Here is a 26,499-nt window from a genome sequence, read left to right as displayed (position 1 = left end):
CATCAACATAGTTTTGACCACTACAGTGCCTTGCATGATAACACATGTATAACCCAGATCGAATCACCTGTCCGGCACTGGGGAAGGGGAAGATAAGGGACAGAAGGAGATATGTTCCATCATATAACTTAGGAAAACTTGTGTGGAAATTTGTTATTACATGTAATCCATAAAGCAATTAAAATAAAATAGCTGTTGTACAAGGGAGACTATGATAGATTAGTGAAATGTCAAGAGAAAGTTATGATGTTAGAAGGGATCTCTGCTATTTTCTACATCAGTGAATTAAAGTCAATTCTATTTCCATATCTATGATTCCACTGAGCAATGGTTACTTCTTTAATTTATTCATGTACATCTCAGCCCCTGCATACCTCAGTAGATAGATGGTTTTATAAAATGCTGTGTCTTAAAAACATTAGTGTATGGAGAGCCTTTGAATGATGAGTCTCTCTACAAACCAACTTGGTTGCACCTTGATCTGGGCTTTTACTCAAATTTTTCATTCCATCAGAGCTTGAACCCTACTAGAGCAGGTTTTTAAGATTCTTGGTCACCTCCATTCCATAATGAAGCATTGGAGTAGGACTTCAGTGGAAGACATTGTCTTATTTTCAGTATGTAAATGCATTTAGTAGGAAAGAAGATTTTGGTTATTGGGAGCTTTCATTTTTAATCTATCTGTAATGGTGGCCACCCCAAACCCCACTGCCTAAAGGCTAACAATGTTATGTTTCATCCCTTCCCCATCATTGTCTAGTAACTTTAAGGGTGTTGGCTGGTATCCAGTCTTCTCTCATGTCTCAAGACCCCACCATTTCTGTTTCCTTAATTTTAGGTGTTCCCTGAACCCTGGAGTCATACTTAACCACTCAAAAGTCAGATTAGCTTTTACAAAGGTATATTTACTCAAAGATACAGCAAAAACAAACATATAAACCTTGCCCTCCAGCATCATGTGTGCGAAAGAGCATATCTCCTTTTATACCAACTGTCTCTGAAGGATGGGGGAAAGATCAGGGTTCTGATTTAACTCAGTTCCTATATAGCACGGTCCCATCAATTTCCAAGTTCATTGTCCCCTTGGGCTTGTGTCCTGGCACCATGACTTTTCAGAACTTCCTCATTTAGCTAAAAGCAAAACCTAGAATCTTGTCTCCAAGGTCACCACGGTTGAAGGTTCCAAGTCCAGGGACTCCACTGCTTGCACTTAGAAATGAAAAAAAAAAAAGGACAAATGAAACAGATCCAAACTCCAAGCCTGGTTCTTGAGGAAACTGGGACTAAGAAGGAGAGGAGAAAAATAATCTTTCACTTACAAATAGTTCAGAGAATGGTGCCTATGTTTTAGGTGAATAGAACCTTCTTTCAATTTCACTGGAAAGAGCAGAGAATACAAGACTCTCAGCTTGATGGTTATAGAGATGCAACTTGTTCTGTCTTGTAGTAGAGGAATGAAGGATGTCTTCTCAAAGTAGTGGGTCCCTGTCACCCTCCATTTTGGGTGATTGAATGTGCCTGAAGCCTGGATACATCGACATTGTCTTGTGTAGATGTGTGACTTCATTGGAGTTGAGTTTCCTGGTGAGGAACTTTCTCAATAGATGCTGATTAGCACACATTCCCTGTAGTTTATAGTCTGAGAGAATTACCTGGGGCATGAAGAGGTTAAATAACTTGTTTTAGTATCACACATCTGAAGTAGGATTTTAATTAAGTCAATAATAAAGAAGCAGCATTTATTAAGCACAACTGTGTGCCAGGGGGATGTACATCATTCTGTTTCTTAGTCTTTATACAATATATAGAATTCTAAAGGCTTATAGAACTCCTTGTAGAATTACAATAGATATTTCCTTTTCCTAGATATCAACAAATTTTACAAATTAATGTTCATTATTAAAATATATATGGTCTTCTCTTTTACCCCCACCAAGGTTATATTTATATTTATTTATATTTATGTGGGTTATATATCCATACATATATCCCTATCCATATATATGTATATGTATATTATTTGAACCCATATTTATATATTTATTTATTTTTGAAGAACTTTTGATAAACTTCATTGGCATTAGTTTAATTTACTTAGGATTTCTTCCATTAAAAGATTTTTCTCATGTCTTGGATGTCATGGATAACCTTGGAATTTAAAAGCTTGTGTCATTGGAGCCAAAACTTTCACAGGTCCTTCCAAACAAGAAAGAATATCAGCCTGATGATGAATGTATGGTTTAAAAAAATAACCATAAATAGGGCCACCTAAGCTAACTCTATGGAGGGTCATGGTTGGGTTGGCTATAGTGATGATGATGATGATGATGGTGGTGGTGGTGGTGGTGGTGTTGGTGATGGTGATGGTGATGGTGATGGTGATGATGTGGATGATTTTTTTGGTCATAAGACCCTGTAGTAAGTCATGGACTCATTGAAGAAGGTATACTCATACTGATGAAGTTACCCATTTTTCAAGTATCAAAGTATTTGGATTTGGGATGGTTAATGAAATATTCTTCTTCCTGGATATAGAGTCAACATGGCATAGTGAATAAAGAATTGGCCTTGAAGCCAGGAAGGTCTGAGTTCAGATCCTGTTTCTGACATATAATGTCCATGTGTCACTTGTTCTCTTATCTTATCTTTCTAAGCAGCTATCTAATGGTATAAATTGCCAAGAAGGTGCCATTGTACTTTGCAGAGAGTTTGCACACCAAGGAGTTCCCTATATCATGGAAATTGCAAGTCCCAGGCTTTTATTACTTCCTGACTGGACTATTTCACTGGTTTGATTCATCCATTTGCCTCAATTCTCTCCCAATTCTGGTTCATCTTTTTTCTCAACTGCCAAAATCATTTTGCTACTGCTTACTCCCCTATTCAACAAATTCTAGTGGCTTTTAAAATCCTTCACCATCTGTTCTTTTCCTACTTTCCTGTCTTCTTAAACTTTATTCCTCTCTGCATTATCTATTGATCAAGTAACACTGGCCTTCTTGATATTCCTCACACATCTTCTATTCTCTCTACTAATTTCCAATGTTTTCACATTTTCTGGCATGTTCTCCTTCCTCTTGGTTTCCTTACTTCCTTCAATTCTTAGTTCAAATCCTACTTTCTGGAATAGCTCTTTCACAGTCCCCATCAATGCCAATAACTTTCCCAGACATTACCACCAATTGCCTGGAGTCAGGAAGATCATCTTCCCAAGTTCAAATCCAACCTCAGACACATACTTGCTGTGTGACTCTGGCCAAATCCCTTTGCCCTGTTTGCTTCAGTTTCCTCATCTGTTAAATGAAGTGGAGATGGAAATGGCGAACTATTCTAGCATCTTCATGTCTCCCAAATGAGGTCCCAAAGATTTGGACACCACTGAAATAGCTGAAAAACACAGCAAAAACCTTGTTAGTACATAATAGTTAGCATATGGTCTCCTGGATTAGATTGTAAGTACCTTGAAGACAGTAACTACTTTTTGTCTTTCTTAGTATCCTTATCCATATGATCCTAATTAATATTATATGTACTTAATCAATGCTTGTTAACTTGTCTAGTCCCTTTCCTGATGCCCCTTATATGATGCTGATTTGTTCTAGTTCTCTTTTTCATAAAGTAAACTTAAGTTATTTAAAATGTATGCATTCTGAGGTTTTTTTCTCTTAGGGATGAAATACTTGATAGACTTATAGGGAAAAAAAGAAAGGTATTCTAGTAAGAAATAGTTACAATTACCTAGAGGCTAAATTTTTTCTAGATGGATTATCCCTAAGGTATGCATAAAATCGCCATAAAAATCTTAGAGTGGATTTTAAAAACATTTGATAAGATTTCTTCTTCTTGGAAAAATGCTATTGCACTCTTCTTAGGAAGACAAATTACATAAACTGCTTACCTTCTAAGGATAGGCATTTGCTGGATTAAAAGCAAGTACCACTGCTGTTTATATTTCTCTCTACAGCATCTAGCATGGTGTTTTGTATATACTAGCCACTAAACAAATGGTTTGAATGAATGAATTTGATTAATATCTTGCAAAAGGAGGTATATGGTGAAAGATCACTGGCTTTTGAGTCAGAAGATCCAGAGTCAAAACCCACCTCAATTGCTTATTATCTCTGTTGGTCCTCAGTCTCCTCATCTCTAAAATGAAGTTTCTGAACTAGATAGTCTATAAGGGCCCTTCTGGGTTCAAAGCTATGATCTTATGACTGGAAGCTTTGATTCCTCCCCCCCCTCACCTGAAACACTGAGCTCTGATGGCAAGCCTTTCCTTTCTTTTGCCTAGAACCAGATCTCCAAGTCACTTTCATAACATACCATGTTAAGGCTTGCCTATTCCCACTCCCAAATCTCTTTTACTGAATTGGCTTTCCTTATTAGAATGTATACTCCTTGAGGGCAGGGATTCTTTTGCTTACTTATATTTGTATCTCAAATGTAGAGTGCATAATAAGAAGTATTTAATAGATGTCTCTGTCTCTCTGTTTCAGTCTCTCTGTCTCTGTCTGCCTGCCTGTCTGTCTGTCTGTCTGTCTGTCTCTCCTCTCTCCCTCCCACCCTGTTCCTGTTTGTCTGTCTCTGCCTCTCTTTGTTTCTGTCTCTGTCTCTCTATTTCTCCTTCCCACCCTGTCTCTGTCTTTCTTTCTCTCTGTCTTCCTTCCTTCCTTCCTTCCTTCCTTCCTTCCTTCCTTCCTTCCTTCCTTCCTTCCTTCCTTCCTTCCTTCCTTCCTTCCTTCCTTCCTTCCTTCCTTCCTTCCTTCCTTCCTTCCTTCCTTCCTTCCTTCCTTCCTTCTCTTCCTTCCTTCCTTCCTTCCTTCCTTCCTTCCTTCCTTCCTTCCTTCCTTCCTTCCTTCCTTCCTTCCTTCCTTCCTTCCTTCCTTCCTTCCTTCCTTCCTTCCTTCCTTCCTTCCTTCCTTCCTTCCTTCCTTCCTTCCTTCCTTCCTTCCTTCGTTCTTCCTTCCTTCCTTCCTTTTTCTCCCCTCTCAAATATATGTATATTTCCTATTCTATGAATGACAATGTGTCTTGTGATCAGTCTACTAGTTATCAGCATTTCTGTACTTAGTTGTACTGTTGGTCCTCAGATAGTTGATTCAATTAATCACTGGAAAGATTTTTGAAACCTTTTTAGCATAAGTAGAACCACCCCAAGTTTGTGCTTCACTATCACAACTTTCTAGAACCCAGGGCCACCTCTACAACTTTTCTACCATACTCTGTTACACACACACATTAAAATAATGAAATATTTTGAAAAATGGAAGAAGTGTATTCTTGCATGCAACATGCAAGATTTGAAAAATGCATCAACAGCAGAAACTGTTAGATGACTGATTAATATCAAAGGTGCAGAACCAGGCAAATTTATAGAATATGCAGAGCTATATAACAGCAAATGACTTTGAAAGACAGATCTGATCAATGCCATGGCCAACCATCATTCTGAGCAGAGGTGTCAAATATGCAGTGACTACATGTCACCCACAACACTCCTGAGTGCTATTTACACCAGATTAAAATGTATTCAGGAAATATTTGATGAAACAAATAAAAATAAAAAAGAACATAAAGTTAATATATGGTTTTCTATGCCAAATTGTGGCCTGAAGGTATCTTTATATACAGTTTACTGGCTACATTTCTATTTGATTTTGACACCATTGTTCTAAAGGTCTGAGATAAAGAATGCTATCTATCTCCTGTCAAAGAAGGGATAGACTCAATAGGCAGAATGAGATGGACATTTGGACATGGTTGATGTGAGGTTTTGTTCTGTTTGACATTTCATATTAAAAGAGTTTTCTTTTCTTTCCTTTCTTTATGTGGGGAAGGGAAATAGAACAAATGTTTGCTAATTAAAAAACAAATAAAAGTGTCAAAGAAAGCATAAAACCGGGAGAGATATATGAACTGAAGGTATTCACTGGTATCATGGAAGATATCCAGTACAGAATCCAAATAGAAGAGAGATATACTATAGAAGTTAAGTTAAGCTGCTTGCAGTTAACATAGTGCTGATCTTATTGTGTTCTAGGACATTAAAAAAAAAACCCTTCATTGATGAGGAATGTCTATTGTCCAGACAATAAAGGTTTAATCCATACTGGAAAATCAACCCAATGAAAATGATGCTCAGTTTAAAAAATCAGTACTAACCATTGCTTCAGATAACATGTCTCTCCTTTTATCAATCATCATTGTGGTATATCTACTACTAACTTACTGAAAGAAGCCATTACTGGGGCAGGCAAGTGGCTCAGTGGGACTGAGATCCAGTCCTAGGGCTGGGGGTCCTGGGTTCAAATGAGGTGTCAGATGCTTTCTAGTTATGTGACCCTGGGCAAGTCACTTAAACCCAGTTGCCTAACCCTTACTACAATTTTGCTTTGGAACCAATACATAGTATTGATTCCCAGACAGATGGCAAGGGTTTTAAAAAGAAAGAAGCTATTAACTATGCAACAATTATAGAATAAGATTGTTAGGCTACTTATGTGGAAATTCTTTTCTTTGTGAACAAATGGGCACAAGCTGTCAAGTCTGGTTTTTCATTACTTTTGGTCTAGTTGTATTGATTGATCTTTGAGGAAAACTGGGTTGGTTTGCTCGACCCTCTACCATATTTCTTACCCCTGTATACAACTAAGTGAGAATATCCCTATTGATTCTTGGGAGGGAAAGCAGAATAGATGAGAACTCTGTTGCCTGGAGCAAATTGGCCCTAGATTACATCCTGAGATATCTGTGATGTGTGAAGATGTAGAAACTCAGGACTTTAAATTGCTAGGTTCTGTGATAACAACTGTACTGTCCTGAAAGTTTCACAGGATTTCAGCATGATTGTTCCCTCAATTGGTCCCCAATCCCCATATTCCTCCTTCCCAAAATTGATCAAGCATCTAAATATTTATCTATTAGCTTTAGGACATTGATTGGAATTGTTGCAATGTAGAATTTTTAAAAATTGTTTTGACTAAACCATTTTCTTTCCTTGTCCTTGGTTTCCTTGGTGATGCATTTTATGTTCTAAGCCACTACTAGCTACTAATATTCAGCTTGCTTCTTCTCATGGCCTGTTGGGTCACGCATGGTTTTGATTTTTTAATATATATTTCATGATATATCCTGCTTTGTAGCTATACAGCATCACTGGTCTCTAAGCTTTCTAGTTATCTTCTACTCTGCATGCACTGCCATCCCCACATCCAACTCCTTGCAAAGGTCTTTTTGATTCTAACTGTCCTACATTTCTTGCATCTGTTTCCTTCTTGCCACTTAAATCACAACCACCAAAGTTTAGTTCTAATTACCTCTTGCTTGGACTAGGATTTGGACATGCTCTCTGTGTCCCCAGGATATCCTTTCTCCAATCCATCTTGCACATAGTTGCAAGTCAGTATTCCTAAAGCACAATTTTGACCATGTTGCTCCTTGATCAAGAAAAGGTCTTAGTTGCCACACTAGAGCATCATTCTTTACTCTCTTCTCTTCATACTTCTCAACGTCCTAGGATACCCAGAACTCATGTAGGAGCTTGGCTTCTCCACTCCTTCTAGTTGATAGAGAACCACCAGGTTTTATCATCTGTTCAAGCACTTTTGTCAGACTTACTGATGCACTTGAAGATCTCTATGCCCTGACATCAACTTCACTGATGCACTATTAGGACTTCTGGGAAAGCCCATCTCTCTTGCAGCTTGTGTTCCTTTTACATACCATTGCTGTCCAATTCCTAGTTCCTAGAAAGCAAGGGCTGTCTCACTTTTTCTTATGATATGTCAAGCACTGGGGATACAAAAAGAACTTAATCAATGCTTTTTCATTTATTCGAGATAATATTCAGCGAATCCCTGTTCCCTTTATGATAAAACAAAAGCTTTTCTCTGTGATGTTTAAAGACCTTCACAATTTGGCTCCTGTCTTTCTTTCTGTATTGATCACACACTTCTCCCTTTCATGTACAGTGTTGTAGCCAAATTGATCTACAAAATGTTCCTGTACATGTCATTATATTTACAGTCTCTGTACATTTGCAAAGGCTACCTCATTCTCTCTAATGCTTTTTCTCTTCACTTCTTGGATTCCTTAGCTCCCCATCTCCTTCCAGAAGAGGCATTACTAAGCTTGTTTCAGTTGTTAATTTTCCCCTTTCCCATTACTTTGAATTTATTTTGCATGTATATTTTTGTGGGAAGATAGCAAGTTTTTTTCTAGCACAAATATAATACCATAATGATGTTTCCAATTCATGTTTACTGCTGACAGATATACATAATAAAAATAATAAAGGCAGGAATGTTGGCTAGGTGGGCGGAAAATAATACTCTTGCCTCTTTTGGTGATTTTGCTTCTGGTCCACATTGTTTTGCATGTTAATCTAAGAGGTTGATGATGATGGTAGTAGTAGAGGAGGTAGTGGTGTTAGTAGTGGTAATATTTAATACAAATTAGACAGCTCTGTAACAGAGGGCTTTGATCTGTACCTACAAGAAAAGGTTGAAAATAAAAGATAATTTTAGGTCAGGGTCACTTTTCCTGGTTTTTGTTGAGTATGAGAGCTATGACTAAAAAGCTATCAAATTTCCCTTAATGAGAAGAGGTTCTAACTACTATCCTCTAGCAGAGTGGCACTAAGGTGAATAGAAGAAGGCTATGAAGGGACACAGGCTCAAAAATTAACATCAGAGAGCAATAGTCAGTCAATAAGCATTTTAAAAAGTATTTACTCTGTACCAGGCATTACACTAAGTACTGGAAATGCAAAGAAAGGTTAAAAAATAGTTCTTGAATGTAGAGCTCTCACATTCAAATGGGAGAGACAAAATGTAAATGAGTAAGTATGGAAAAGAGAAATACAGTGTAGATGAGAGGTAAAGTCAGAGGCAGACTTAGATGCTGAGGGGACCAAGAAAGGCCTCCTGTGGAAAGTAGGATTTTATTTGAGTCTCAAAGGAAGAAAGGGAAACAGAGGAAACCTAGTATTTCAGGGATGGAGGACAGTGAAGGCAAAGACATAGAGATGGAAAATGGAACATGATGAATGGGAATCAGCACCTAAGCCAGTGAAGTTGGATCACACAAGTTCTATCAGAGGGTACTACTGCAAGGTTAAGTGATTTCTCCAGAGAAACTAGTTGAGAATATTGCTTAACCTTTGAGTCTTAGACATTATCTGGCTCAGCTCTATCATTTTTTTACAGAGAAGAGACTGTGGTCCATTTTAACTCTGGCTCTAACTAGGATATTGTGATAATCTTATGTTGTGATTTCAAGACTAGAAGCCTTGTTGCTCCATAACATATCTGGTTGATGCCTGACATTCTAGCATTATGCATTATTTGTTTAGTTTACAACTCTAGCCTCAGTTAGGGAATATTTGTTTAGCTTGTCTTTAGTCTTTTTATCTCCCTGGAAGAGACAAAACTTTAACCTATGACAAATCCTTTATACTCCAATGTGAATAATTTCAGGTCATTTTCTGAGAACAATAGCTTTAAAATAGAGGAGGGTGGGAAGAAAGCTAAGATACTGAGTATCTGAGGGAGGATGGGGAAGAGGTGGTCCTCGAAGGGAAAGAATAAAGAATGAGGAAGGTAAGGGAGCTGGTGCATATTGGGGCTGGTTCAGTCAGGCATCTTGATCATTTCATGGAGGAAGGGAACAGGTAAATCGATAGCATGGAAAACTCTCAAATGTGACTCAGGAATTGATAAAGCACAGTCATATGGTGCTAAAGATAATGTCATGGTGATGATGATGATGATGATGATGATGATGATGATGATGATGATGGAAGTGATTACTGTCATTAAAAGTTTTTTCAAGTCTACACCCTACTTCATGCACAACTTCCAAGAACCTCGTGGGGTAGGTACTGGAGGCATGAGTGACCTTACTTTAAAATCAAGGAAACCAAAGAGATATTAAGTGATTCACCCACAGTCACATTGCTAGACCAGTGGCAGGATTTACATTTTCTACTTTTTTTCTCCTACTTTCCACATCCTTTAATTGGAGTATTTACTATCTGTGTGGGAATCTACCTGTATCTCATCTTGCTGAGCATCATCATCTTTTTAAATTTCTATCTTATAGTTCTTTTACAGTGCTAACTCCAACGACTGCAGGGAATTTCTGGGGAGGGCTGGTTTTCTACTACAACCCTGTATACTGCTTTGTCTATCAGAGATTAGAACTGATAGATGGCCAAGACTTTGGCTGCTCAGCGAAGCTGATTACCACACATATCCTGGCATCCTTCAGGAATCTGTGTCACCAGTAGTTTGTGTATTGTCAATAAACTTGGTAGATGGCTATAGAGTCTGCTAGGAGCTTTGTTTCCATTCCTTGAGGTACAAAACTGGATTAATTCAGGTCCTACAAACAATCTGACCTAAATCACAACTTGATTTGTAATCAATCCAGGTTGTTAATACACCTTATGCTTGGGGAGGACTGAGGTTAGAACTAAGACTCACTAAATTGAAATGTGCCTAAAGCATTCCACAAATGATGGAGGCTCAACATATTCATTAACACCTAGCCTTTTAAATATTAAAATACTTTTGGCCATAGAAAAGAAGTCCTTGAGAAATGGAGCCATTATCTTTATCCAGTGCTTTGGCAGACCCTGAAATTTATAGCTTTTGTAAGTCAACCTCCCCAGTTTCCAATACATATTGGTATATTTTTTCTTTTATTTATAGTATGTTCAGATGCTATCTTTCCCTACCTGTACTGCCCTATAGTAGGAAGTCTCTTGGTGATGCTAGGAAAGAATGATGATTCAGGTCCCATTCAAACCATACTGCAGTGGAATGCTAGTGGAATTCAGAATATGGAGTGATAGACTGTAGAAAGCAGAGAAAAGTTTTAAGGCATGGAAATGAGAGAAACTCTTCCAACATTTAGCAAATGTGTACACTTTAACATCATGATAGTCACTTCTTCCTCCTTCCCCCAAAGGTTCTTTAGAATATTTGTAGTTTTATAATCCAAAATAATAGGTAATAGCTGAGAAATAGCTCACAATCATCATATCTAGGGATATTTCACAAATATAAGCAATCAGCTATATTTATGGTTGAGGATAGAATTTAATGTACCATGACTATGTTATGAGATGTATAAATAATTCTTTCCAAGTGGTATATCTGAAAAAAAATCTATCCTAAAGTACAGGTAAAACTTAAGAAATTCTACATAGGAAATATTTCATGGAAGCAGGAGAAAATTAACTTCAGAATAAAGTTTGATTGGGGGAAAGAAATACAAATTTGTAAAGCAATCTACATTTTTGGAGTTAATTTATATTTATTTTGTATATATTTTTTGAACTTAATTTACTTATATGCTATTTTTCCTAGTACATTGTAATTAATCTCTGAGGGAAGGGACTGTTAGCATTTTTATCTTTATATCCTCAGTACCTAGCAGAGTGCCTGGCATTTAGGAGATACTTGTGAAATACTTGTTGGATGTAAGAAATAAAAGATTTGGCAGAAATTATTACTTTATTTCAATTTCACAATTTTTAATATGTCAGGCAATGTGCTAGATATTGGGGTTACAAATATATAAATGAAATAGTCCTTGGTCTTAAGAAGTTTGTTTTCTATTGAGGGAAAACACAGGTAAGTAAATCCAAACTATATGCCAAGATAAACAGCAGCTGTAATTATACAGTTTAATATTTTTCTCTAGATTTCATAATAATAAACAGTCATGTCTATCTGAGAGCTAGCCTATTTGCATCATTTTTCAGTTTGAAATTTAATAAAAATTACCTTTCCTTGAAATTGTCCTCTTCTATAAAATAAATTGTATGAAGAATTCTGTCTAATATAAATGCAAGAGATTTGTTTACTAATGGTTATCATCATGAAATACATTACTGAAGCATTCTTTTCCCATTCTTCCTTGGCTCTGTCATTAATAGGCTTTTAATATGTCTTTAATCGACCTATAAGACCAAGGTTATTGCTCTGATGGAAGTAATAAGATCTAAAGAATGCAACAGGCAAATAATTGGTGTTTACTTGTAGATTTTCAATTTGATGGTGCATGTTTTCTTCTGCAGTGGATCTGTGGCTCACTGTGAAGACTCAAGGGTAATACAGTTGTAGATAAATATTCTTTGGGAAGGGGAAAATATCCTTTCCACAGGTAAGGTTTTAAAACCAGGTGTTGGACTATGCTTGGTCTACTGGATCTGAGCCTATTTATTTATTCAGTAAACATTTATTGAGTATTATGTATAGAGTGCTGTGCTAAATTCTGGAAGAGATGCAAAATTTTGATAAGATATGGTCTCTGCTTTCTTGGAACTTTTAATATAATCAAAGGTGGGGCCCTGAGGTAGGGATAACACAAAGGCAAATACCATTTAAAAAACCTTCACCTTGATCTGTATTTTAATTTGTATAGCGATTGGTACTTGTTCTACAGAGAATTTGAGAAGTGAAAGGTTAAGTGACATTCCCAGAGTTTATTATTACATATATATATATATATATATATATATATATATATATATATATATATATATATATATATAAATTAACCTATATCAGTGGTTCCCAAATTCAGGATAAGTAACATCACAATTTATATTTATCTTCACCTACACTCCCAGTTACAGATGAAGAGACATCCCTTCTTGCTAAAGTTCAACTCCCTGGATGTAACCTTGAGAGCATTCTCTCTTTTCTTGTCCAATAGATTGTCCCTTCTATCATGCCCACTCTCTTAACATTAGTTTCTCTCTATTTTCTTGTTCCTTCCCTGCTGCTCACAAAAACACACATTCATACCTCTATACCTGAAGAAACCTCACTAGATTCCATCTTCTCACTGAGTTAACATCTAGTGTCTCCCTTAAACCTTAAAATTCATCTGTGAAATATACAGGGGTGTGATAGCAAATACATAACATTCAATTCTCTTAAAATAAATATCTACTTCATACTTTCAAATCTAATCTTCATTATAAATATTTTTCTTCAATAGTATCTTATGTCTAGACAGCTGATATAAAATATGTGCTAATTTCTGAGGTATAAATGCTTGCATGGAAAAATTAACAATTATCCTCAGAGAGTCAATTTGAGCTTGGGCTCTTGTATACCTTGGAGGTAGATAGTATTGTTAACCTCTTTTGCAGGCTATGAAATTGAGGCTCAGAGAGTATAAGTGACATACATTGGACCTCATAGCCAATAAGTTTCTGAGGAAAGAGTGGAATCCAGGTCTTCTTTATTTCAAACCCAACACTTGTGAATCCTAAAACTGCTCAGACTCTACTTCAGAAGATTTGATTAAGCTATTCCCCATTTTCTACAATGGACATACTTGGTCAGAAATGTATTGAGAACTTTAAAATTATTCCACCCCGCTCAGACAGTGCCTTAGGGGAAGATAAAATTGTAAATTCCTGATTGAACAATGAAAAGTCCCCAACTTGTACTTATAGTTAAGCAAAAACCCTAAGTTAGGTGGTCTATTTTTAGATCTAATGCAAAAGGGTGATAAGTACCTATAAAGGTTAAATTAATCACTAAAAGGTCAAGCAACTTACAAAAAGGCAAGAGGTGTGAAGTTTTAGTCTACTCAGAGAAGGTGATAACAAAAGAAGATGTGAACTAAGAATGGTCAGTCCTGGGGAAAACGTCTACTGTGATTGGTAAGTGTGAAAATTTAGGGGAGGTGACATAAGAGAAAATTTCTTTAAAAGGAGAATTCAGTTCAGTTTGTTTTTAGTTCAGTTTGGAAGCTGAATTGGAGCTCTGAACTCAGTTCAGAGTTCAGGAGTTGAGAGGAGGGTCTCTGAACTCAGTTCAGGAGTTGAGGATTTCAGTGAAGGACTTGAGCTTGCTTGGGACAATCTTGTGGTGAGTGATAAAGACTAACTCTCTTTTCCTTAAGGCTTTCTACTATTTCCTCTCTTCTCTCTTCTCTCTCTCTTCTCTCTCTCTTCTCTTTCTCTCTCTCTCTCTCTCTCTCTCTCTCTCTCTCTCTCTCTCTCTCTCTCTCTCTCTCTCTCTCTCTCTCTCTCTCTCTCTCTCTCTCTCTCTCTCTCTCTCTCTCTCTTCCCTTAATTCCTTCATTTATATTAATTAAAATCCCCATAAAACCCAGCTGACTTGGGAATTTTCATATTTGGGAATTTTCCCATGGCGACCACTTATTTTTTATTTAAATCAAGACACTCAAAATTATCTTTATAGTTTGGCTGAAACCTTTACAGTTTTGGCAATTCACAGTCTTAGAAATCACATTTTCGTGGTTACACACTTGATCCACCTAACCACACTGTCTCTTTTGTAAATGCTTTTCATGCTCCTGGTTCAGTGGGAGATGTATAATTTACCTAAAACAGAGTGGTTCCATCCTTCATGAAGCTTATACGACATAAGGGAAGCATTGCACACAGAGATAATTATCAATATTAGTAGAAAATTTAAGAAAATGCTTTATATGGTTTAGGTGAAACTTACAGCGGATACCATTCTTTATCTCCATTTCAGCCTATGAGGTATGGCTGACCATCTGAAATCCAAGGTGCCAGTTTGGGAGCATTTAGTTCTATTGCAATGCTTGATTATTTGGCAGACTCCTCTAGAAGCAATTTAGACCAGGAGTGCTTAAAATGCCTTGAGGATTGTCATATGTCATGGCAACTGTTGAATTCATTGACTCCTTTTAGAATTCTTGACCTGCAATCCCGTGGTTTGTTTGGATGCTCAAGTTCAATAGCCAATCATGTCAGCCCTTTCCAAATTCTATTTTGTTTCCTGCATCAAACAAGACTGGACAACAATCTTTTTCATGGACCTTATCTTGGCATGGAGGTGACCTTGGATTATTGCTGGCAGAGACGTCATGGATGGACTCAGTGACAGCTTGCACCTATTGTCTGAGGACCATGTGTGGAGGAGCTCATTCTCAGAATGCTAGTCATGAAGAGATGTACTTTTTGGCCATGGAGATATAGGAAATAGAAAAAATAGGCACAATATATAAAGGCCCTCAGTTGTCCCACTTATATTTTCACCACAAATGTTGCAGAATGTCAGAAAAAGTAAGAGGGTGCTAATAACTCCAACATTTTTAGAATTTCTTGATGTAAACCTTAATTTAACTGCTGACTTTCCAAATATATGATGTCTATTCATCAATCAATCAATAAATAGATGCTCTACTAGTTATGTTGAATCATTCTTTTAAAAAAATCCTTACCTTTTGGCTTAGAATAAAGACCATGTATTGGTTCTAAAGCAGAAAAGTACTAAGGACTAGACAATTTGGGTTGTTATTTGCCCAGGGTCACATAGTTATGAAGTATCTGAGGCAAGATTTGAACCCAGGACCTCTTGTCTTCAGGCCTGAATTTCTATCCATTGAGCTGCCTTGCTGTTCTTCAATCATTTAAAATAATATTTCAAAATAAATGAAATCAGAAGCCATAAAGGAGTAGCAATTAAATCTAAGAGTAGATCAAATTTTCCTCACAAAATCAAATAAGAGAATGGAAAGAGAGCTTTTTATCATGGATCTAAAGATAACAGGAAATGCCAACTCATAAGATATTTGATCATTCCCCCTTGGATTTCTCCTAGGGAGAATAAACAAGAGATCATCATCATAAAAATAATTATATCATACATCAGATGGAGAAGCAAAGGAAGTATCTGAAGCACTTGACAAAATCCTCCAAATTCAGAGAATACTTACCATGGTATTCACTGACTTAACTATGAAAGTGGACAGGATAGTCATTGACTGTGAATATTTACTTAATATAGGAGTTAAGTTAAATAAAGTCAAGAGGATTTATCTGTTATGCCAGGGGATGGGACTACAAAGTGTTGATGGAGAAAATGGAGGGAAAAAGGTAGGGAAAGGAAGGTAGCAGGAGTTCCCCCTTGCTCCAGTAACCCAGATATGGAAATTGACCAGGCTTTTCTTTTTAGAATATAATTATGCTAGGGATAGTTAATTAAATTGAGTCAGACTTCATTGATAGCCAAATAGGTTTATTGATCCAGGAAAATAAAGGTTTAGAAAGCTAAAGAAAATTAGATCTCCCACAGGTATGCTGGTACTGAAGGCTCTTACCAGGAGCAAGACTCTTCTCTAGAAAAGGCACCCAAAACTCATCCTTCTCTCTTCTTTTTATATCTTCTCAGACATCCCCCACAAAGGAAGTGGGATATATTTAAGGAAGTTGGGGTAAAGGGTCCTGGGAGATGTAGTCTCCCAGGGCTGGTGCCATTTTAAAATTCACAAAAGATACAAAGAAAGGTCAAAACAGTTTCCATTTTCAAGGAATTTAGATTTTATTAGGGGAGGCAACACATAGGTAGACCCAAGATATGAAAAGAGTAGATGTGATAAACTGTGAGAGAGGAAGGCATTATTAAGTTGGATTTGCTCTACTTGTTATTTAAGAGATTCTCAAAAGTCTTTGTTAGCACCCACAATTATAAGGCATCAATTCCTGGCCTGTAGTAAGTACTTATTAAATACCTTATCTATCTACTGATCAGATGACCTTTCACTTGATCTATACTATTCAGCCTCTCTAGGCTAGTACCTAAAAGTAGTTTCCACAATTTGTAGGTTAGGAAACTGCATTTTAGAATAAGTGAATGATTCATCTTACTAATAATAAATGATAAAAAAGGAACTTGAACTCAGATCTCCCCAATTCCAAATCTTATAATCTAAACACTATCCTAGAATATTTGAACTTCTGTGAGTTGGTTACTTTCTCACAATATCCCTGTAGATCAGATGGTGAACTCTGAACTGTGATAATATCATTAGAGCATTTTAAAACTGGTTTGTAACTAATATGAAAAGTATTGAGCAATGGATTAATACCCATCTAGAGGGAGGTTCTAAAGGAGTGATCAGTGGAATCACAGAATGATTTAGAAAGGAACTTGGTGGTCATGTAGAATCTTGGAAAGTCATGTCTGAATAGGAATATCCATTATTATACCCATTACAAACTGTCATTTTGACTGTTCTTGAAGACCTCTAGAAACAGACAATCTGCCATCTTCCAAGTGTTAAGGTAAAATTAGGGCTGTTGACTGATTATATTATATTGGTGGTCACCAGAGTTTAAAATTCAATTGTAATGAAATTTATCTGTGTCTTTCTTGTGTGGTTTTATTATTTACTTCATATTTCTTTTTTCAGAAAACAGTCTTTGATCAGGTATCCTTTCTTATGGCAGAAAAAGCATTGTCTAGTTTCTCTCTGTACTGTTTTTGGTTTATAAGTAGGTTTTGTGTATGTCCTAATAGTATTTAGCTTCTTGATTTCCTCAATCTCCTTGTCTCTTAAATTTTTCTCTGTTACCTCTAATTTTTCCTTTAAATCTTGCATCTATTTATGTTGTTCTGAATAATTTTCATGAAAGTAAGTTGAGGTTTCATGTAATTTGATCAGACTCACAGTACCAGACTTTGGGAAGTAATGTTTAAAATTTTTTTCAAGTGAATTGTGCACCCTTTCAAAAACTGTCTTCTCACGTGATTTGTAGACTCAATATAAATGCCTCTAAACCCATAATTGATTCAGCCATTTCAGAGAGATGATCTATAAATGAAGCTGGATGTTCCAATTTATTTTGCATGAGTTTGTCAAATCTTGCCCATGCATTAGGCTTTGAACAACAGAGTTTAATAGCTTGGAGCAAGTCTTCCCTACATGTCCTTAAGTAGGTCATGCTGGTGGGATTAGCAAAATCAAGGTCTTCCCTTTGCTCCTCTGTGGGCCAATTAGTCAGGTTGTTTTCTGACCTAGTCTTTTCAATGAATTGGCAATGCTAATAGGGGCTAAATAGTTCAGACAAGAGAAATTCTACATCTTGGAAATCTGTATCAAAGATTTGTAAAGCATGTTTGAGTTCTTTCTGAGTCTTATAGGGCTGATCAATAAATTTTGGAACCCATTTCTTTAGAGAATCAAGCTCCTGGGTAACTGTCTATGCACCTTTGATTGTAACACACCAGCTGTACTTGATAATTTGGTGACATCCTTTAGTGGAAAAATTTTCTCAGCTTCACTTTCAGACTTAGTGTCCTCATCACTGTCATTTCCCTGTGCATTAATCTTTGTTTTCTTTGCCTTTCTGTCTTTCTCTTTGGATGCACTATCTGTCTGACCATTGTCCTTAATCTGGTCTAGCTCTTTTGCCTTGATAAATTCTTCGAACATGTTCTTAATAATGTTTTCCAAGTTAGTATACACCATCCTCCACCTTTCCTGTTTTCCCCAATAAACCCTTATTTGAGATAAATAAGAGCAAAGAGTATTTCCTCTGAAACATCATAGTTCACCCTTAGTGACTTAGAAGGAGGCTGAAGAGGAAGGGGGAAGGGAAAACTGAAGGGAAGAAATGGGGAGGAAGGGAGATTGGAAGAGGAAGGAAGGGAGTATGTTTGCTGTCTTTTGGGGGATTACAAATCTATAGATGTTCTTCCAATAAGTCATAGTCTGTATAGCCGCCATGGAGATGATATAAACTTGAGTCATAATGTGCTGAAGGATAGTTTCTTTTTGGAATGGCCATTATAGTATGAGCATCGTGGTGTTGCCCAGGTTTTCCACTGAATCTACAATCATGGCAGTCATTTTACTGTATAGTATATTGTAGATCCAATAACCCATAATTACTGCCAACACAACTACCCCACAGAGCACTTGCTTAAACATCTTGCTGTTAGTTTTTAGAGATTGTAAATTCAGTCAGTCCGATATTAGAGGGGGTATATTTGATGGATACTAGATAACTAATAAATCAGGCAGTTATCTTTCTTTTGTCTTACCCTCCTCCCTCTAACCCTCCCTTCCTTCCTCTTCCAATCTCCCTTCCTCCCCATTTCTTCCCTTCAGTTTTCCCTTCCCCCTTCCTCTTCAGCCTCCTTCTAAGTCACTAAGGGTGAACTATGATGTTTCAGAGGAAATACTCTTTGCTCTTATTTATCTCAAATAAGGGTTTATTGGGGAAAACAGGAAAGGTGGAGGATGCAATTAAGAGGGTTGGAGTTTTCCCTATTATCTACAGTGAGTCTTAGGTTGGAAGATAATGAGAGAAATGGCAAATCAGTCACTACCATGCAACAGAGCAAGTCAGAGAGTGATATATGGACTATTGTCCTTCTTCTTCTGCCTTCAAATCAGCCAGGCCACCTCCAACTTGATTATCCCAAGTCCCAGAGATAAACCCAGCTTCTTCCTTCAAAGTCACCACCATCATCCAAGAAGCTCAGAAATCAGTCAGCATTGGCTCTTGCCTTCAGCTGTTTCCCGGTAATATTCCAAATGGAATTTTCCTTTGATTGACAACTGATCAATCTCCAGCTTCTTGTCTTGCGGTATGCCTTGTAATTTCTCTCTTCTCCACAATACTTAAGTCAGTTTGGGATTTTTATGGTGGTTTAGTTACAATAAAAGGAAGAAATTAAGAAGAAGAAGAGGTTAAGGGTAGGAGATTTTCTTTGACCTGGAGTAAGTCAAAGGGAGTTCAGAGGCCTCAACCAAGGGGCCTTCTCAGAAGATAAAATCTAGTTTGGCTTCCAGCCATGATGTCTCCTCTGAGACAAGGGCCCTCTTCAGAGGATAGTGCTTTTAGGAGGTCAAGGAAAGGAGGAATCAGCCTAACCACTCACTAAGGTCACTCAGGGAAGACACCTCACCTAAACCATGCTACAGAGCCAAATGCTGCAAACAAGCCAAAATGCTGCCCAGTAGCTGAGCAAGCTCCCAACACTGCTGAGAGAGCCCAAATTCCCTGAGAGAGACCAGAGAGAGGAAGTGACATTAAATAAATAGGCAGTTCTTTACATTACTTCCTGTGTCTCACATTTATCAATGGTAGTAAGCTTGGCTTAGGACAGCCTATGGGGTCTTTCAGTTGTTTCTGATTTGTCACTTGCTAGCACATGTTGGGCAAAGGCCATTCTCCTCACAGTTGATCCTTAAGTGGGGGTGTATACATTCCTGGTTGCTAGAATTCTAAAGATTAAGCAGGGTGGAGTAAATCTAAAATCCACACAAGCACTAATTTTCACTTTTATTTTTTTGAAATTTTTATTTATTTAATTAATTTAGAATATTTTTCTATGGTTATAAGATTCATGTTCTTTCCCTGTCCTTTCCCAAACTCCCTCCTGTAGCCAACATGATTCTTTTGGGGTTTTACATGTGTCATTGATAAAGATCCATTTTCCATACAATAGATATTTGCACTGGGGTGATAATTTAGTCTATATTCCCAAACATATCCCCACGAATGCTTGTGATTGAGCAGTTATTTCTTCTGCATTTCTACTCCCATAGTTCTTCCTCTGAATATGGATAGCATTTTTTCTCATAAATCCTTCCAAATTGTCCTTAATCATTGCATTGCTGCTAGTAGAGAATTCGATTACATTCAATTATACCAGTGTATCAGTCTCCTTTCACTGTGCATTAATTCCTGGAGGCCATTCTAGTTCACATGGAATTCCTCCAGTTCATTATTCCTTTGAGCAAAATAGTATTCCATCACCAATAGGTACCATAATTTGTTCAACCATTCGCCAATTGAAGGGCATCCCCTCATTTTCCAATTTTTTTTTTTTTTGCCACCACAAAGCGTGCAGCAATGAATATTTTGGTATAGAGTTTTTTCCTTATGATCTCTTTAGGGTACAAATCCAGCAATGCTATGGCTGGATCAAAGGGAAGGAATTCTTTTATCACCCTTTGGGCATAGTTTCAAATTTCCATCCAGAATGGCTGGATCAAGTCAAAATTCCTCCAGCAATGTATTAATGTCCCAATTTTGCCACATTCCCTCCAACATTTATTACCTTCCTTTGTTGTTGTTAGCCAATTTGCTAGATGTGAGATGATACCTCAGAGTTGTTTTGATTTGCATTTCTTTAATTTTAAGAGATTTAGAACACTTTTTCATGTATTTATTGATAGTTGTGATTCCTTTATCTGAAAATTGAACATTCATGTCCCTTGCCCATTTATTAATTGGGGAATGGCTTGATTTTTTGTATAATTGATTTAGCTCTTTATAAATTTGAGTAATTAGACCTTTCTCATAGGTTTTTGTTATGAAGATTTTTTCCCCAATTTGTTGCTTCCCTTCTAATTTTGGTTGCATTGGTTTTGTTTGTACAAAACCTTTTTTAATTTAATGCAATCAAAATTATTTATTTTACATTTTGAAATTTTTTCTAACTCTTGTTTGGTCTTAAAACACTTTTCTTTCCCAAAGATCTGACAAGTATACTATTCTGTGTTAACCTAATTTACTTATAGTTTCCTTCTTTATATTCCATTCACCCATTCTGAGTTTATCTTGATACAGGGTGTAAGATGTTAATCTAAATCTAATATCTCCCATACTGTTTTCTAATTTTCCCGGTAGTTTTTGTCAAATAGTGGATTTTTGTTCCAAAATCTAGGATCTTTGGGTTTATCATAGACTGTCTTGCTGAGGTCATTTACTCAAAGTCTATTCCACTGACCCTCCCTTCTGTCTCTTAGCCAGAACCATAATATTGTTTTGATGACCACTGCTTTATAGTATAGTTTGATATCTGGTACTGCTAGGCCACCTTCCTTCACTTTTTTTCATTATTTCCCTTGATATTCTTGATTTTTTGTTCTTCCAATGAACTTTGTTATGGTTTTTTCTAATTCAGCAAAAAAGTTTCTTGGTAGTTTAATGGGTATGGCACTAAAGAAGTAAATTAGTTTGGGTAGGATTGTCATTCTTATTATGTTAGCTTGTCCTATCCATGAGCAATTAATGCTTTTCCAATTATTTAGATCTAGTTTTAATTGTGTGGAAAGTTTTATAGTTGTATTCAAATAATTCCTGTGTTTGTCTTGGCAAATAAATTCCTGTGTTTTATATTGTCTAGGATGCTTTTAAATGGAATTTCTCTTTCTAACTCTTGCTGATGAGATGTGTTGGAAATATATAGAAATGCTGATGACTTATGTGGGTTTGTTTTGTAACCTGCAACTTTGCTAAAGTTGTTGATTATTTCCACTAGCTTTTTAGTTGTTTCTCTAGGATTCTTTATGTAGACCATGATATCATCTGCAAAGAGTGATAGCTTAGTCTCCTCATTACCTATTTTAATACCTTCAATTTCTTTTTCTTCTCTATTTGCTACTGCTAGTGTTTCTAGTACAATGTTAAATGATATATCTATTAACCTGAATTTTTCTAAGATTTCAGTCACATCTTTTACCTCTTTCTTATTTATTTTTAGTTTGATTTATCTAGATTTTATAGAGGAAGGTTCAGGTCTCCCACTAGTATAGTTTTACTGTCAATTTCCTCCTTCAATTCCACTAGTTTCTCCTTTAGAAATTTGGATACTATACCATTTGGTGCATACATGTTAATTGTTGATATTTCCTCAATGTCTATACTGCCTTTTATCAGGATATAATTATCTTCCCTATCTCTTTTAATCAGTTGTATTTTTACTTTGACTTTATCAGATATCATGATTGCAACTTCTGCCTCCTTTTTCTCAGTTGAATCCCAATATATTTTGCTTCAGCCTTTGATCATTTCCCTGTGGGTGTCTACCTTTTTCATGTGTGTTTCTTGTAGACAACATATGGTGGGTTTTGGGTTTCTAATCCACTATGCTATTTGCTTTCATTTTATGGATGAGTTTATTCCATTCACCTTCAGAGTTATGATTGCTACTTGTGTATTCCTCAACATTTTGATATTCTCTCCTAGTTCTGCCCTTTCTTCTTTCACTATACCCTTTTAAACCAGTGGTTTGCTTTTAATCAGTTCCCCTAATCCCCACCCTTATTATACTTACCTTTCTTCCCCCCTCCGTCTTAGTTCCCTTCTTCTTTTTTTAGGGTCTATTAAGTCTCCCCCCTTTCCCTCCCTTTTTGTACTCCCCACTTCAGTCCCTCCCTTAGTTTTTCCCTTTCCCCTTTCCCTTTAGGGTAAGATAGAATTTGATACCTCAATGGATAAGCTCTTCCCTCTCAGAATTGATTTCATTGAGAGTAATGTTTAAGTATTACTTATTAGCACTCTCTTCCTTTCCTACTTATAATAGTGTTCTTCCCCTCCCCTACCCATGTGCCTCTTTGTGTGATATAGATTATTCTATTTATCTTATTCCTTCAAGTTTCTCCTGGGGCCATCTTCTATTTCCCCCTCCCTTTTTCTTTCTTTTTTTGAATATCATTTTATACCACTTATTACCCAATCTCTACCTATGAATGATCTTCTAATTACTATAATAGTGAATATAATTTTTGAGAGTTACAAATAATATTTTCCCATATACTAATATAAATATTTGATCTTATTGAGGTCCTTAAAAAAGAAAATTTAAATAAAAAAATTTCCCCCTTTCCCCTCTGCTTGTTATTTGCCTTTTCATGTTTCTCTTGATTTTTGTGTTTGGATATTAAACTTTCCACTTAGTTCTGGTCTTTTTTTTTACAAAGCATATCATCTTAGACCACTTGTTACCCAATCTCTATCTATGAATGATCTAATTACTATAATAGTGAATATAATTTTTGAGAGTTACAAATAACACTTTCCCATATATTCATATAAATATTTGATCTTATTGAAGTCCTTAAAGAAGAAAATTTAAATAAATTTTTTTACTTCTTTCCCCTCTGCTTGTTATTTGTCTTTTCATGTTTCTCTTGATTTTTGTGTTTGTATATCAAACTTTCCCTTAGTTCTGGTCTTTCCTTTACAAATACTTGGAAATCTATTTTGTTGAATGTCCAAACTTTCCCCTGGAAGTATATAGTCAGTTTTGATGGGTAGGTGATGCTTGGTTTAAGACTCAATTCTCTTGCCTTTCTGAATATCATATTCCATGTCTTGTGGGCTTTTAGTGTGGAAGCTTCCAGATTTTGTGTAATCCTGATGGGTGCTCCTTGACATCTGAATTGTCTCTTTTTGGCTTCTTGTAAAATTTTCTCCTTAGCTTGGAAGTTCTTGAATTTGGATATTACATTCCTGGAGGTTGTCTTTTGGGGATTTATTGTAGGTGTTCTATGAACTCTTTCAATGTCCATTTTGCCTTCTTGTTCAAGAAAATCAGGGCAATTTTCTTGGATTATTTATTGTAGTATGATGTCAAGATTTCTGTTTATTTCTGGGTTTTCAAGTAGACCAATGATTCTCAAATTGTGTCTGTGAGACCAGTTCTCATGGTCTATCATCTTGTCAGTGAGATATTTTATGTTTCCTTCTATTTTGTTAGTCTTTTAATTTTGCTTCATTAATTCTTGCTGTTTTGTGAGATCATTGGCTTCTAATTGACCAATTCTGGTCTTTATAATACTGGTTTTCTGCTATAATCTTTTGATTTCCCTTTTTGGTTTGGTCTATCCTGCTTTTCATGGCTTTCAACTGTTTAATTTTGGTCTCCAATTCTGAGTTCCTGTCTTTTAAACTGTTATTTTCTTTTTTTTAACTATTTCCCACTTTTCTTGCCAAAATTCTTCCATTTTCCTCATAAGCTCCAATTTAAATTCTTCAAGAGCTCGTGGCCAATTTAAATTCTTTTTTGGAAAGTTTGAATACATTTATTTGTTTGTCCTCTTCTGCTATTTCCTCTCTAGTCTGGATTTTTTCCTCCATAAAAATTATCCAGGGTCAATGCCTTTTTTTGTTTTTTCTTGGTGTTGGGAAGTTGTTTTTCCTGGGAATTGTTTGCCATCACTGTAGTGGTTTTCCCTTCTCTTATCAGTCAGGTGTCTGAATGAGGAGGGCAAACTCTATGTGTATGGAGCCAAGGAGCGTGTTTTTTTCCTGAGGACATCTCTCGAGTGTCCACAGCTTCTACTATTTGCCTCTCTTGTGTATGCTATCTCTACAGGGTCTGTGCTCTTCAGCCTGCTGGGGTCTCAAGTCTAGCTGCTCTCAGGGGTAGGTCTTTGGTGTTCTTAGTTAGCTGCCAGGGACGTAGAGGTAACCTTTTCTTGCTCTAGAGGTGCCCTTCTCTTGCTCGCTAGTGTACTGCCTCTGACCCTAGTGTACTGGCTCCGTGTGTGTGTGTGTGTGTATGTGTGTGTGTGTGTAGGGTTGATCAGCTCACATTTTGATGGAAACTATTTCAGCCCCTTACAGTGTGGAAATGCCCAAATTATCCCATATACCTTCAATGCTGTGTCCTACTGTGGAGTCTCTTAATTTATGTGAATTTGGTTCTTTTGGGACTTTTGAGGTAGTATGTTGCGGTAGGTAATGAGGAGAGGAAGTGTCCTGCTTCTACACTGATGCCATGTTTACCCAGAAGTCTAATTTTCACTTTTAGATGACTTTAATTATTAAGAAATTACCAGGGGGGTCTGCTGGGTGGCTTCGTGGATACAGAGCCAGGCCTAGAGATGGAAGGTCCTAGTTTCAAATCTAGCCTCAGACACTTCCTAGCTGTTTGACCCTGGGCAAGTCACTTGTCCCCCATTGCTTAGTCCTTACTCTTTTTTTGCCTTAGAACCAATACACAGTATTGATTCCAAGATAGAAGGTAAGGTTTTTTTTTATAAAAAAATTATAATCAAACTGAAATTTACTTCTGTAATATGGAACTGGTTTTAGTTCTGTTCCACTGGGCTTCCTATTGTCTTTGAAATGGCAACCCTTCAAAAATGTGGGGAATAGATGTCATATTCTCCCTTCTATCCCCTATTACCACTCTCCTATCATGTCTTAACTTCCTTTGGTTAAACATCCTTACACCCTTTAACAAGGTTTCCTATGATATTCTACTGAGGGATGAAAACATGTACCCAACTCTCTAGTACCCTTATCATCAAATTTGTGGATGATACAAAAGTGCCAGTGCCACTGTGACATGTATTCTTTTAAATTTTCTTACTTTTTTCTGAATATGCTTAATTTATAAATTTTCTGTTAAAAACATAGCATGTAGAGACAAATAAAATAATCTCTGTACCAGGGATTCTTAACCTTTTTTTTTTTTAATTTTAATATTATTTTATTTGGTCGTTTTCATACATTATTCACTGGAAACAAAGATCGTTTCTTTTCCTCCCCTCCCCTCCCCCCCCCCCCCCGCCTTTCCCTCTCCCATAGCCGACGCATGATTCCACTGGTTATCACATGTGTTCTTGACTCGAACCCATTTCCCTGTTGTTGGAGTTTGCATTATAGTGTTCATTTAGAGTCTCTCCTCAGTCTTATCTCCTCCAACCCTGTAGTCAAGCAGTTGCTTTTCAGCGATGTTTTTATTCCCACAGTTTATCCTCTGCTTGTGGGTAGTATTTTTTTTTTTAGATCCCTGCAGATTGTTCAGGGATTGCATTGATACTAATGGAGAAGTCCATCACCTTCGATTGTACCACAATGTATCAGTCTCTGTGTACAATGTTTTCCTGGTTCTGCTCCTCTCGCTCTGCATTACTTCCTGGAGGTTGTTCCGGTCTCCATGGAAC

Source organism: Monodelphis domestica, chromosome 5 (assembly GCF_027887165.1).
Source record: "Monodelphis domestica isolate mMonDom1 chromosome 5, mMonDom1.pri, whole genome shotgun sequence".
NCBI classification, from domain to species: domain Eukaryota; kingdom Metazoa; phylum Chordata; class Mammalia; order Didelphimorphia; family Didelphidae; genus Monodelphis; species Monodelphis domestica.
The sequence above is the reverse complement of the archived record's forward strand: the minus strand, read 5'-3'. Positions refer to the sequence as shown.